Raw genomic sequence first — 16,782 nt, 5'->3', positions numbered from 1 at the left:
TGGCGAACATTTATTACCTACAGAGTCTATCGTTGACTTTGCTTTTTTCCTTAACCTTCGGATGACCAAGCGGGGGAAATTGTGACCCCAGCGTATGTTTTTGTTTAATAAATTCAAAGTATTTTTAATTTTTAACTCATTATTTTTTTATTTGACTTTAATATCATTCCAGATATCCTCATTTCCTCATATTTTGAAATAAAAAAAAATCCCTATATTTTACGAATAAAAAATATATTCTGAAGTTGATGTTTAATAAAATAGCGTCTATTATGTGTAATTACAAGTAGTTTTACGCTAATGGCGTCGACTTTGCAAAGTAACAAGACACTTACTCAACATACACGCTACACATGACACTAATACTCATTTTGTGACTGGATGCCAAACAAAATTAAAAATTAAAAAAAAAACTTTATTTTTTGTTAATTGTCATTTTTGACATTTTTGACCTGGGGTCATTTTCCCCCTCTTGAGCATCCGTGTAACAAAAAAAGGTTGGTCATCGGAAGGTTAATAACTGGTGGTAATAAGGAGTAAGAGAGTAACGACATCATTGAAGTTTTACACATTATAGGTGGCGAACATTTACCGACAGAGTCTATCGCTGACTTTGTTTTTTTTTTTTTCGTTAACGACTGGTGGTAATAAGGAATAAGAGTAATGACATCATTGAAGTTGTACATATTTCATAAGTATGTACCTTGCACAACAGAACTAAGTACCTACATAACAAAAATTCGTTCGAAAAAATTTGCCATATACAATCTTCCATCAAATTCTAATCGATAAATAGTAGTGTTATCGAGAAACTGATTGATGAGAAAAATAAATACTTATCTTTATAAAGTTTAAAACAAATTCCTCGTTAATTAGTTTATAGAGAACGGATATCGTCCGGTTATTTCACGTTAACCTGTGAATGAAACATAAAGATGGGAATGGGAACTGCTTTGTATTTATAACGGTTATATAAACTTCACCTGCTGTCCTCACTCTGCTACAAATCTGACGATCATTTTTTCACTAACTTCCGAATGTTCCATCGAGTCTTAATTAAACTGTGTTTCTCGCGACCCCATAATCCACAATATTACTTTTCGTTAAATAAGCAATGTATTGTTAACATAGTATATATGAGTACCATTATATTTAAATTACGGGTTACTAGTTATCTACTTCTTCACTGTTATTGCAATAGGTACTCTAAGTTGTGTGCTAGATTCAGCCATATTTATAATACCTATATCACACTTGAATACGTCACCAACAACTAAACCGCTTTCGTCCTAGCGGTCAAAAACTGACTCATCGATGAATATGCGGTATGGCCAATTTCAACGTACTGCAGTATTTGCGGTAATTTCTACACGCCCTTTTGTCTGAGTTTACTGTTATCCTTTCGTTAAATACGAATGCACTTTGCACGAAAGATAAGTTGACAGTCTTCAATGCGATTTTCATAGACATAAAGATAAGTAAACAGGTAACCGGTCTCTAAATATTAAACAATCTAACCCCATAAGGGGTGGTTAAGGGCCTCAATTTTTATTAGTAAAACAACTATCTAACCCCACAAGGGGTGGTTATGGCCCTCAATTCTTGCGCAAGAAATTGTGCAATTAATTGCGCAATTACTTGCATCGTGTAAAGTGGCTATAAATTTCTAATAAGCAGTCCACGCACCATACCGAATCCACTATTTTGGATTTTAAATCTGACAAAATCGTAATTTAGTCACTCCAAAAAACCCCAATTAATTTTTCTTTAGAAAAAAGTGGTAACCTCTTTTTAGTTATATCACGAGTTCCCGATTACAACTCTGATTTTTACAAATTGACCGAAAATCCGCTCTCTATTAATTAACTAAATATGTTACCAGAAAAAAATTAAAATATGCCAGAACTCATCAGCATACGGGAAACTCAAAATTATTACGTTTTTTTTAAGTATATAGTGTACCGTGTAGAAAGTGGTAATGTATTCAAGATTTTGAGTATGTATTTATACCTTAATACTAATTAACTAAATACGTTACCTGAAAAAAAATCAAATGTACCGGAACTCACCAAAATATGAGAAGCTCAAAAATAATACGGTTTTTTAAAAAGTATATAGCGTACCATATAGAAAATAGTAATGTACTCAAGATGTCGGGTCTCTATTTACACCTTAATACTAATTAACTAAATAAGTTACCTGAACAAAGTTTAAATTGTACCGGAACTCATCAATACATGATAAACTCAAAAATATTACCGTTTTTTTTTAAGTATATAGTGTACCGTGTAGAAAATAGTAATGTACTCAAGATCTTGGGTCTGTATTTACACCTTAATACTGATTAACTAAATATGTTAACTACCTGAAAAAAATTAAAATGTACCGGAACTCATCAATATATGAGAAACTCAAAAATATTACCGTTTTTGTAAAAGTATATAGTGTACCGTGTAGAAAATAGTAATGTACTCAAGATTTTGGGTCTGTATTTACACCTTAATACTAATTGACTAAATATGTTACCTACCTCAAAAAAATTAAAATGTACCGAAACTCATCAATATATGAGAAACTCAAAAATATTACGTTTTTCTTTTAAGTATGTAGTGTCCCGTGTAGGAAGTAGTAATGTACTCAAAATTTTGGGCTCTATTTACAACTTAATACTAACTAACTAAGTACGTTACCTGAAAAATGTTTAAAATGTACCGGAACTCATCAATATATGAGAAACTCAAAAATATTTTTTTTTAAGTATATCGTGTACCGTGTAGAAACTAGTAATGTACTCAAGATTTTGGGTCTGTATTTACACCTTAATTCTAATTAACTAAATACGTTACCTGAAAAAAATTCAAATGTACCGGAACTCACCAAAATATGAGAAACTTAAAAATATTACCGTTTTTAAAAAGTATGTAGCGTACCATATAGAAAATAGTAATGTATGTACTCAAGATGTTGGGTCTCTATTTACACCTTAATACTAATTAACTAAATACGTTACCTGAAAAAAGTTTAAAATGTACCGGAACTCATCAATATATGAGAAACTCAAAAATATTACCGTTTTTGTAAAAGTATATAGTGTACCGTGTAGAAAATAGTAATGTACTCAAGATTTTGGGTCTGTATTTACACCTTAATACTAATTGACTAAATATGTTACCTACCTCAAAAAAATTAAAATGTACCGAAACTCATCAATATATGAGAAACTCAAAAATATTACGTTTTTCTTTTAAGTATGTAGTGTCCCGTGTAGGAAGTAGTAATGTACTCAAAATTTTGGGTCTCTATTTACACCTTAATACTAATTAACTAAATACGTTACCTGAAAAAATTTTAAAATGTACCGGAACTCATCAATTATGAGAAACTCAAAAATATTACGTTTTGTTTTAAAGTATACAGTGCTAGTCAAAAGTCCGTACCCCCCCTCGTATCTTTTGAACGGTTATACCTATAACGGTGAAATTTGGAAATAGGAAATAAACGGACGTAAGCTTCTTAACTAGTCATGACAGGTGACGTAATAGTGACAGATGACTTTACAGCGCCACTGTGACAGATAATTTTAAATGGGACCTTATGGCAAGTGACACCTCGTTTGAAAGGTATTGAAAATACCTATTCAGTTATACTAACTTTGTTTAAGTTTAAGCTATTTTGATGAATAAATGAAATAAATATAAAATTGTAGTTTCATTTAATTAATTCAAAATTCGAAATTCCGCCTATGATTACTTGTCAAAAAGGTTGACGTTGACGTAAAAACTACTAGAGAATTGAAAAACGTCAACTTTTTTGACAAAAAAACCATAGGCGTACATTTGAATTTTTATTAATTAAATGCGAAGTTACAATATTATATTTATTTAATTTATTCACCAAAATCAAAATCAACTTAAACTCAAAAAAATTAGTATGGCTGAATAGGTATTTTGAATACCTTTCAAACGAGGTATCACTTCCCATAAGGTCCCATTTAAAATTATCGGTCACAGTGGCTCTGTAACGTCATCTGTCACTATTACGTCACCTGTCATTACTAGTTAAGAAGCTTACGTCCGTTTATTTCCTCCCTCCAAATTTCACTATTATAGCTATAACCGTTCAGAAGATAAGAGGGGGGGTACGGACTTCTGACTAGCACTGTATAGTGTACCGTGTAGAAAGTAGTAATGTACTCAAGATTTTGGGTCTCTATTTCCACCTTATTACTAATTACCTAAATACGGTACCTGAAAAAAGTTTAAAATGTACCGAAACTCATCAATATATGAGAAACTCAAAAATATTACGTTTTTCTTTTAAGTATGTAGTGTCCCGTGTAGAAAGTATTAACCCTAATAGCACAAGGACGTCCAATGGACGTCCATTGGACGTCCTTCACGTACTTTAGGGACGTCCATTGGACGTCCGTTTTCGTCCGAGGAACGTCCTTTATACGTCCTATTTTGGTCCAAATGTCGCGCTACCGAACGTCCATTGGACGTCCATCTAAGGTCCGAGGGGACGTATATTGGACCTTAATCGGACGTAAATTGGACCTTAATCGGACGTCCTAGGGGACGTAAATTGGACCTTAATCGGACGTAAATTGTACCTTAACCGGACGTAAATTGGACCTTAATCGGACGTAAATTGGACCTCAATCGGACGTAAATTGGACCTTAATCGGACGTAAATTGGACCTTAATCGGACGTAAATTGGACCTTAATCGGACGTAAATTGGACTTTAATCGGACGTAAATTAGACCTTAATCGGACGTAAATTGGACCTTAATCGGACGTAAATTGGACCTTAATCGGACGTAACTTGGACCTTAATCGGACGTAAATTGGACCTTAATCGGACGTAAGTTGGACCTTAATCGGACGTAAATTGGACCTTAATCGGACGTAAGTTGGACCTTAATCGGACGTAAATTGGACTTTAATCGGACGTAAATTGGACCTTAATCGGACGTAAATGGGACCTTAATTGGACGTAAATTGGACCTTAATCGGACGTTAATCGGACGTCCTAGGGGACGTGAATTGGACCTTAACAGGACGTCCAATTTTGGTCCAAATTCCACTTTGCCAAACGTCCAATGGAGGTCCACCTAACGTCCAAGGGGACGTTCGGTGGACGTCAATTGGGCCTTCATAGGGCGTCCCAGTTTGGTCCAATGTCTTGCTGCCGAACATCCATCTAACGTCCTGGGAGGACGTTCGGTGGACGTCTATAGTTGATATTTAGACCTGTGAAGAATGTATTGTGGGAAATAAAAAATATATTTTTTAAGAAACTTATATTACATCTTATATTAAATTACAATTATTGGATATTACATTATTTACATTAAATTACAATACACTTCTCCAAGAAATTAACGCACCACCTTAAATATGGGGTATTTTTGATGTCTCGTATTTCCTAAACCTGTTGTCCCATCTAAGTGATTTTTTTATAATATTATAGCCTAGGCTATAGGTTACCTCCTTAAGCTTGTCATGCACAGGGAGCTATGCTGTAATATATGTATATTATATCATATCGCTCTCTATAGTAATGAGTGAGCCTGCAGACAGGAAACAAATGGTTCCATATGTGCAGGCTCACTCATTACTATAGAGAGCGATGTGATATAATATATACAGAGAGGTCCTAAATTATGGAATAAATTAATTTTCTCTAAAATGGACGACTATAGAGAAAAATCCGGAAACAGGTCGATTTTTGTGTTTAAATTACAACTTTTTGACATATATTTCATACTAGTGATGTCATCCATCTGAGCGTGATGACGTAATCAATGATTTTTTTAAATGGGAATAGGGGTTGTGTGGCACCTCAGTTGAAAGGGTTTTCAATTCTCTATTCAGTAATTTTGAATGTGTACGTTCCAATTAAACTATTACTGAGGTACCATTAGTTAAACAGAATGTTTTTAAAACTTTTTTGCCTCTTTGTATTTTTTTCGATAAGGCACGTTTTATCGAGATCTGGCTTCTTTTTTAATATGGTTCAAAATATACCTAAAAATGTAAAGCATAAATAAGTTTGCATAATATTACCAAGTCTCCATAATGGTACTTAACCATATACAAATATGTGGTGGATTTGACAAATATTCAAAATATTTCGATAAAAATTAACTTTTCGAAAAAGCAATAACAGGCAAAAAAGTTTTTAAAACGTTGTGTTTAAATGGTACTACAATAATAATTAATAATAATAATAATAATAAACCCATATCTCCAAACCGACCATCTCCCATATTATCAATACGTCCCTGAGAGTATGCTTGAGGATGGCAACTACAAGCTATACTGGGACCCCACTGTGCTCACAGACCAAACAGTGGCGCATAATAGACCAGATCTCGTATTAGTCAATAAATTAACGAGACAAACAACCCTCATTGATGTGGCACACGGAACTAATGGTTCCGTGTGTGCAGGCTCACTCATTACTATAGAGAGCGATGTGATATAATATATATTACAGTATATAGCTCCCCGTGCATGACAAGCTTAAGAGGAAACAGTAGCGAGCAACAGGTAGCGAAAACGCGTTCCAAGATTGCGGCTGTAATTTTGAATATTTTTTTGAGATATTTGGCACACGCATTCGTAATATAATAAAGAATGGCGGTACAGAGCCCAATTTGAAAAATATAATAATATGTGAAAATTACTCTGTAATTAAATACAATATTAAAAAAACGAGCCTGTACCGCCATTAAGAAGAACAAAAAAATACACTTTCTTCAAATAAACTTTTTTATCCAATGCCTAGATGTTGTGTCATTTTGGAACTACTAATGAAATAAAAAATTTTAGTAGTTCCAAAATGACACAAAATCTAGGCATCGCATAAAAAAGTTTATTTGAAGAAAGTGTATTTTTTGTTCTTCTTAATGGCGGTACAGGCTTGTTTTTTTAATATTGTATTTAATTACAGAGTAATTTCCACATATTAATATATTTTTCAAATTGGGCTCTGTACCGCCATTCTTTATTATATTACGAATACGTGTGCCAAATATCTCGAAAAAATATTCAAAATTACAGCCGCAATCTTGGAACACGTTTTTGCTACCTGTTGATCGCTACTGTATCACCTTAAGGAGGATATTATAAAAAAAATCACCTAGATGGGACAACTGGTTTAGGAAATTCGAGACATCAAAAATGCTCAATTTTTAAGGTGGTGCGTAATGGGCTGTATATTATACATATATTTCAAATCGACACCTTGCTCATTTGGAGATAATGGACAATTTCTTAAAAAGAAAATATTCTATCTATGTATACTTATTATATAGTGTAATATTATATTATAATATTATAATAATCATTCAACTTTTGTCTAATTTTTTTTCATCCGCCTTCGCTTAGATATTTCAATATTATAAATAGATTATAAAATACTGAGATAAATACCTTTTGCTTACCAGGTACATACCAACCCAATCTGTTTGACAAAAGAACCGTTGGGTAGAGGTAAGTAGTAAGACGAACAAAGGGGCCACCGAGCTAGCGGAAATTTCCTTTAACAATAAATTTTAAATTCAAATCCAAGAAGTTACATTGCAGTAAAAATTCAAGGAAGTCTATACTTTATAGAAAATCAAAAAGATTGGCTAGAATGCAATTATGTACTTATACAGAGTGTTTGGTAAAGAATAGGCCATAGATTAACCTTAGATTTCGGAGGGTAAAATAGGTCGATTTAAGTTAACTTACATTAGTACTAAAGTTGATAATAACCGAAATACAAGGTGTCAAATTTAAACTTTTATTTTATTTATTCTTGAATATTTCCTAACAAGCATGGGATAATATCACGAAATTTGGTAAGCGGGGGTTTTTTGGGACAAGAAATCTAAATTCAACACCAAAAATGATGTATTGCCCAGGAAATAATCAAGAATAAAATAAAAGTTTAAATTTGACACCCTGTATTTCGGTTATTATCATCTTTCGTACTAAAGTAAGTTAGCTTAAATCGACCTATTTTAAGCTCAGTAATCCAAGGTTAAGCTATGGCCCATTCTTTACCAAACACCCATAAGATTGAAAAATGTATGAAAAATATACCAGAAAGCATAAGAAATATATCAAAGAGCATGAAAAAATATGTAAATGTAATAAAAAACGTAAATAATACCAATGTTTGGATACCAGTTGTCCTGGCTGGTGGTTTTGTCCACCATTCTCGGCGAGTTTGTCCTCTAGGCCATCAGGAATCGATAGGCTATGTCCAGACGGTGGTAGCAGCAGAGTCTGAATGCTTCCTCTTTGGCGTTCACTTACCAAGAAGTGACTGGCTGCAACGTGGAGCTCCAGTAGCTGTCTGGGGTTGATGGCTCCGAAAACTTCTCATCTGATCGAGGAATCAGGAACATAGACTGTTTCGGCACTTCAGAAAATCTCCAGGAGCAGGAATCCTCAGGGTGGTAGATTAAAATGTTGTGCGCCTATGTCAAAGGGGCACATAATAATCCATTGGATGGACTTATGCATTGATGCTCTAAATGGCCCGATGAGGCGGTCGGACTCTGTGTTATGTTGTGAAACAGCGTCTTCATAGTTTTACGTAATATATAGTATATGTATAAGTATATTACACTTTAATTCGTATATAATATAATTTCTTACATTATGAAAATCAGTGGTTAATGAATAAAACTCTACGCGGAGCCCTAACGACGACAACGACTGAGAGATCAACTCTCCAACTTCGAACTGATACTGATATCGGTGGGTGAATCGAAAATCTATCGCCTATCGTTATAGTTTTGTCAACAGAGGAACCAAGTAGTGGGGGTGATTTTCAGACGTCCACAAAAAGTCCGTATTTCGTCCAGTACGGACGTCCAAAGGACGTTCGTATTTATTCCACCATCGGACGTCCACCATCGGACGTCCGAAGGACGTACATATTTAGTCCACCGTATTCATATTTATTCCACCCGAAGTACGTCTAACGTCGGACGTCCAAAGGACATCCATTTATAGTCCATAGACATTAGGACTAAGACTGGACCTATTTTGAGCACGTATATTCAACTTCAAAAAGATGCTCTTAAGATTCATTTGTAGTACGGATACATTGATAAAAATTATATTTTTGCTTACTAGAATTAATTAGCAAACTTATGTGATCTTGGTAACTAGAATAATAAAACATTGTAACAAATAATTTACAAATAAGATTTTCACACTTTACAAAAAAAAAAACAAAAACATGTTTAGAATATTAAACTGTGCAATTTTGAATTAAATATAATTATCTTTTCGATGTAAACTATTTTATTAACATAAAATATTTTATTGAATTATTTTGCTATTTTATCCCGTAATTCGTATAATATGTCCAATATAGACGATCAGCAAACGTCCGTATTTCGTCCAGTACGGACGTCCAAAGGACGTTCATATTTATTCCACCCGAAGGACGTCCAACATCGGACGTCCGAAGGACGTACATATTTAGTCCACCGAAGGACGTCCAACGTCGGACGTCCGAAGGACGTACATATTTAGTCCACCGAAGGACGTCCAACGCCGGACGTCCAAAGAACGTCCATTTATAGTCCATGGACGTTAGGACCAAAAATGGACCTATTTTGGACGTCGTGTGCTATTAGGGAAGCGTTCATAAAACGTCCGTATTTCGTCCAGTATATGGACGTCCAAAGGACGTTCATATTTATTCCATCCGAAGGACGTCCAACGTCGGACGTCCAAAGGACGTCCATTTTTATTCCGTCCGAAGGACGTCCAACGTCGGACGTCCAAAGGACGTCCATATTTATTCCTTCCGAAGGACGTCCAAAGTCGGACGTCCAAAGGACGTCCATTTTTATTCCGTCCGAAGGACGTCCAAAGTCGGACGTCCAAAGTCGGACGTCCAAAGGACGTCCATATTTATTCCTTCCGAAGGACGTCCAACGTGGGACGTCCAAAGGACGTCCATTTATAGTCCATGGACGTTAGGACCAAAAATGGACCTATTTTGGACGTCCATTGGACGTCGTGTGCTATTAGGGAATGTACCCAAAATTTTGGGTCTCTATTTACACCTTAATACTAATTAACTAAATACGTTACCTGAAAAAAGTTTAAAATGTACCGGAACTCATCAATATATGAGAAACTCAAAAATATTACGTTTTGTTTTAAAGTATATAGTGTACCGTGTAGAAAGTAGTAATGTAGTCAAGATTTTGGGTCTGTATTTACACCTTATTACTAATTAACTAAATATGTTACCTACCTCAAAAAAATTAAAATGTACCGAAACTCATCAATATATGAGAAACTAAAAATATTACGTTTTTCTTTTAAGTATGTAGTGTCCCGTGTAGAAGGTAGTAATGTACTCAAAATTTTGGGTCTCTATTTACACCTTAATACTAATTTACTAAATACGTTACCTGAAAAAAGTTTAAAATGTACCGGAACTCATCAATACATGAGAAACTCTAAAATATTACGTTTTGTTTTAAAGTATATAGTGTACCGTGTAGAAAGTAGTAATGTACTCAAGATTTTGGGTCTCTATTTCCACCTTATTACTAATTAACTAAATACGGTACCTGAAAAAAGTTTAAAATGTACCGGAACTCATCAATATATGAGAAACTCAAAAATATTACGTTTTGTTTTAAAGTATATAGTGTACCGTGTAGAAAGTAGTAATGTACTTAAGATTTTGGGTCTCTATTTCCACCTTATTACTAATTAACTAAATATGTTACCTACCTCAAAAAAATTAAAATGTACCGAAACTCATCAATATGTGAGAAACTAAAAATATTACGTTTTTCTTTTAAGTATGTAGTGTCCCGTGTAGAAGGTAGTAATGTACTCAAAATTTTGGGTCTCTATTTACACCTTAATACTAATTTACTAAATACGTTACCTGAAAAAAGTTTTAAATGTACCGGAACTCATCAATATATGAGAAACTCAAAAATATTACCGTTTTTGTAAAAGGATATAGTGTACCGTGTAGAAAATTGTAATGTACTTAAGATTTTGGGTCTGTATTTACACCTTAATACTAATTAACTAAATATGTTACCTACCTCAAAAAAATTAAAATGTACCGAAACTCATCAATATATGAGAAACTCAAAAATATTAGGTTTTTATTTTAAGTATGTAGTGTCCCGTGTAGAAATTATTAATGTACCCAAAATTTTGGGTCTCTATTTACACCTTAATACTAATTTACTAAATACGTTACCTGAAAAAAGTTTTAAATGTACCGGAACTCATCAATATATGAGAAACTCAAAAATATTACCGTTTTTGTAAAAGTATATAGTGTACCGTGTAGAAAATTGTAATGTACTTAAGATTTTGGGTCTGTATTTGCACCTTATTACTAATTAACTAAATATGTTACCTACCTCAAAAAAATTAAAATGTACCGAAACTCATCAATATATGAGAAACTAAAAATATTACGTTTTTCTTTTAAGTATGTAGTGTCCCGTGTAGAAGGTAGTAATGTACTCAAAATTTTGGGTCTCTATTTACACCTTAATACTAATTTACTAAATACGTTACCTGAAAAAAGTTTTAAATGTACCGGAACTCATCAATATATGAGAAACTCAAAAATATTACCGTTTTTGTAAAAGTATATAGTGTACCGTGTAGAAAATTGTAATGTACTTAAGATTTTGGGTCTGTATTTACACCTTAATACTAATTAACTAAATATGTTACCTACCTCAAAAAAATTAAAATGTACCCAAACTCATCAATATATGAGAAACTCAAAAATATTACGTTTTTCTTTTAAGTATGTAGTGTCCCGTGTAGAAAGTATTAATGTACCCAAAATTTTGGGTCTCTATTTACACCTTAATATGTACTAATTAACTAAATACGTTACCTGAAAAAAGTTTAAAATGTACCGGAACTCATCAATATATGAGAAACTCAAAAATATTACGTTTTGTTTTAAAGTATATAGTGTACCGTGTAGAAAGTAGTAATGTAGTCAAGATTTTGGGTCTGTATTTACACTGTAATACTAATTAACTAAATACGTTACCAGAAAAAAATTAAAATGTACCGGAACTCATCAATATATGAGAAAATCAAAAATGTTACCGTTTTTTTAAAAGTATATAGTGTACCTACTAAACAGAAAATAGTAAGATTTCTATTTATACCTTAATACTAATTAACTAAATACGTTACCAAAACAAACTGCTGTATTATTTATTTTTTCCTAAAAAGTTGGTTGCGAGTGTTTATAGGATTTTTGTAAACACGTTGTTTCATTACTCCCTATACACCACCATACACCAAAATCGAGCGGATTAAATTCTGGGCTACGTCGTGGCCAACGAAAATGACTACCACGACCAATCCAGCGTTCAGGAAATTCGGTATTTGGGTATGTTCTCACTGCCCTCGTATAATGTGGGGGTGTATCATCTTGCATGAACCACAAATGTTGCCTTAAGTTTAATGACAATTCTTCCAACAAATTAATAAGGTCATTTTGTAAAAAATGTAAATAGTTCTCGCCATTCAAATTACAAGGTTAACTCGCATGGCTGATTTGAAAAATGCGATTAGCTCGAAAACTGTTGAGTTTTAAAGTTATTAACAAGTTTACCTTTTTTCCACACAAATAGCGATAACTTGAAAAACAAAAAAGTTAAGCCCAAAATTTATGCCATATACGTGTCATACGTGGCGGCCTATATAAGCTACATCAATGTATGTATCAAATTATAATTGCACATACTCAGAAGCCTCCAGTCATAAATTTTTATATGTAAATGTCCACATTCATGAAAGTTATAGCAAAAAAATTTAAAATTGCAATTTCAACACCCTGTATAATTCTTAATATCAACATTTTATTAAAGCAAGTTGGCTTAAATCGCAATATTTTAAAGTGTAGAGTCTACTGTTTCTTTATACACTATATACTGGTTTTTAAAAAGTATATAGTGTACCGTGTAGAAAATAGTAATGTACTCAAGATTTTGATCTGTACTCGTATAGACACCTTAAAAGAAGTCCCGGTGGTCATCGTTTGACATATAATTAACTAAATACGTTACCTGAAAAAAATTCAAATGTACCGGAACTCATCAATATATGAGAAAATCAAAAATATTACAGTTTTTTCAAAAGTATATAGTGTACCTACCAAACAGGACATAGTAAGATATTTTGGGTCTGTATTTACACCTTAATACTAATTAACTAAATAAGTTACCTGAAAAAAATTAAAATGTACCGGAACTCACCAATATATTATGAGAAACTCAAAAATATTACAGTTTGTTAAAAAGTTTATAGGGTACTCTGTAGAAAATAGTAATGTACTCAAGATTTTAGGTCTGTATACAGGGTTGTCCTTAAGTAATTTTACAAAAATAAACAGTAGATTCTACACTTTAAAATATTGTAATGTTAATATTAAGAAAGATACAGGGTGTTGAAATTGCAATTTAAAATTTTATTTTTCGCTATAACTTTAATGAATGTGGATATTTATGTATAAAAATATACTTGTATACTTGTTAATAACTTCAAAACTTAACAGTTTTCGAGTTAATCGTATTTTTCAGATCAGCTGCATATCTCGGCTTAAATGCAATTACTGCAGGCAACAAAGGAAAAAAAACAAAAACAATAATACTTGTGAATACGAGTACTTTTGACTAAATTGATAGTTTCCAAAAGATTGACGATAAAAATAGTATACGCTAATATTTTTTACATACATCAGTAGGATACTTAATAACGTTTTATAGGATTTGATATCAAACATTTTACGTTTTATATTAAATTAAAGTCATAATAAAATACATTTTATTTATAAACCAAAGTAAGAAATAGTTAAACTGAATAACATTAAACTTTTTTTCAAAGTAAGTGTTCGATATATCCACCAATTTCTTCAATGTATTTAGGTATCAATACGTTGCATAAAAGATCGTCTCATATTAAATAGCATCGTTGGTTCAAAACAAACTGCTGTATTATCTGTTTCTTCCCAAAGTTGGTTTGCGAATAAAGTTGGTTTGCGAATGTATATGGGATTCTTGTAAACACGTTATTTCTTTGCTCCCTATGTACCACCATACACCACGACCAATCCAGCGTTCAGGAAATTCGGTATTTAGGTATGTTTTCACTGCCCTCGTATAATGTGGGGGTGCATCATCTTGCATGAACCACAAATTTTGCCTTAAGTTTAATGGCAATTCTACCAACAAATCAATAAAATCATTTTGTAAAAAATGTAAATAGTTCTCACCATTCAAATTACGAGGTAACCCGCATGGCTGATTTGAAAAATGCGATTAGCTCGAAAACTGTTGAGTTTTGAAGTTATTAACAAGTTTTTTCACACAAATAGCGATAACTTGAAAAGCAAAATGTTAAGCCCAAATTTATCCCGTATACGTGGCATATGTGGCGGCCTATATAAGCTACATCAACGTATGTATCAAATTATAGTTGCACATACTCAGACGCCTCCAGTCATAAATTTTTATACATAAATGTCCACATTCATGAAAGTTGTAGTAAAAAAAATTTAAAATTGCACAACACCCTGTATAATTCTTAATACATATCAACATTTTATTAAAGTAAGTTGGCTTAAATCGCAATATTTCAAAGTGTAGAATATACTGTTTCTTTATACACTGTATACTGTTTTTAAAAAATATATAGTGTACCGTGTAGAAAATAGTAATGGACTCAAGATTTTGGTCTGTATAGACACCTTAAAAGAAGTCTCGGTAGTCATCGTTTGACATATAATTAACTAAATACGTTACCAGAAAAAAATTCAAATGTACCGGAACTCATCAACATATGAGAAACTCAAACATATTACCGTTTTTTAAAAGTATATAGTGTTCCGTGTAGAAAACAGTAATGTACTCAAGATTTTGGGTCTGGATAGATACCTTAAAAGAAGTCCCGGTAGTCATTGTTTGACATAAATAATTAACTAAATACGTTACCTGAGAAAAATTAAAATGTACCGGAACTCATCAATATATGAGAAACTCAAAAATATTACAGTTTTTTAAAAAGTATATAGTGTACCGTGTAGAAAATAGTAATGTACTCAAGATTTTGCGTCTGTATATACACCTTAAAAAAAGTCCCGGTAGTCATCGTTTGACATATATATATATATATATATATATATATATATATATATATATATATATATATATATATATATATATATAATAAAGGATGTTAAGTAAGCGAGTACAACTATAAACATAGAAAAGAAAAATCATTGGCAAATAACTCGCAATGTGAATGTGAATACAAAATTAACAATATAAAAAGATGGAATGCAACTGCAGACACGTGTTTCTGACTCATTAGTCGTCATCAGTACAGTATAGCCAAGTTAGAAGAATAATAGTTTAACTTGGAAAAAGATCACTACAGGAGCAATATTACCATTTGTGACAACAATGTCAGAAGACCCTGCCTTTCAGGGCGACGACCAACACAGTCACGGAGGTAAAGCTACCTGAGGAAAGAAAAGCCAAAACCTTATACAATAAAGGATGTTAAATAAGCAAGTACAACTATAAACATAGAAAAGAAAAATCATTGGCAAGCAACTCGCACATACGTACGCGCGCCAATGATGAATATAAAATTCTTCTGTTATCTGTAAAGGAGATCATTTTAAACATTTCTTGCAGCTTTGCACCTAGTTGAGATCTTATTAGTAATATTTTCTGTTATTGTTCCAGTTTAGTATTATTATATTGGATAGTTCTTTATGATGTATTAAGAAATGAAAAATACGCGCCAAGATGTTTTATTTTTCTAAATAAAAACGGTGCATCATATGAAAAAAAGGCAAGAAAGGTTTTTTATCATAAATTAGACGTGGAATTTAAAAATAATTTTTAATTCGAAATATCTCAGTGGAGTACTATTTTTTTCTTTAAAAAATTCAGACCATTGCCCGTAGGCGCGCCAATGATGAGTGCAAAATTCTAAATTGTATGTCAAATAATTCGTAATAACTACCTCCTAAAACTCACTAAATTTCATTTTCATAGCTCAACTGGTCATAGAGCAATAAATAAATTGGCAGTTTAAAATAAAAATTTCAGCACCCCGTATCTCCGAAACTAAGCATTTGCGGACATATGTTTATAGAGCAAACTGGTATTAATTTTTCATGTAGAATTAGCCCTTAAAATTTTTCATACTTATTTACTAACACCCTATATAAAACGAAGTACTATGTTGACTTGTTTGGAATAAAACAATTTAAGTTTCAGTGGGTTCGAGTCAATAAAAGGGGCTATTTTAAAGGACTATTTTTTATTTCTCAAGCTTTCAAATGCCATCGCATTCTTTTTCAAGAGCTAAAATATAAGCAATTTGATAAAGTGGACAAAAAGTGGTAAAAATGTAACTCACCATATAAAACTAGGTTCGTTATTAAACCTGCTAACTAAACTAACAATAAATGGTAAAATAAAACTGTTAATAATAGAATGAATATTTCCCAGACTGCATAAAAAAATAATTATTTGAATTTTGAATTTAAAATATTGAATTTCTGATCTTTTATTTAAACTATGATCACTTTTACTTATAGATACCATTTCCAAAAAGGTTCTTTTAAATTTATTACCTTCATTGCACAAAATTTGAATATTATCGAAATCCATCACATGGTCTTTGTCAATTACATGCTCTGCCAAAGCACAAGAAGGCTTTTTTATTCTACAGTC

At 32.4% G+C, this 16,782-nt stretch overlaps 2 protein-coding genes across 8 annotated transcripts in view; both read right to left on the bottom strand.

Moving 5' to 3' along the window:
• Positions 1–16,782, bottom strand: part of LOC126892343 (zinc finger protein 845-like) — a 369,452-nt gene that overhangs the window by 74,386 nt on the left and 278,284 nt on the right. The window lies entirely within an intron of this gene.
• The window catches only part of LOC126892341 (zinc finger protein 729-like), a 418,287-nt gene that overhangs the window by 201,513 nt on the left and 199,992 nt on the right, over positions 1–16,782 (bottom strand). The gene's annotated exons all lie outside the window — the stretch shown is intronic.

This window comes from Diabrotica virgifera, chromosome 9 (assembly GCF_917563875.1).
Source record: "Diabrotica virgifera virgifera chromosome 9, PGI_DIABVI_V3a".
Classification (NCBI taxonomy): Eukaryota; Metazoa; Arthropoda; class Insecta; order Coleoptera; family Chrysomelidae; genus Diabrotica; species Diabrotica virgifera.
Note: the sequence above shows the minus strand (reverse complement) of the source record. Positions and strands in the feature narration are given on the sequence as shown.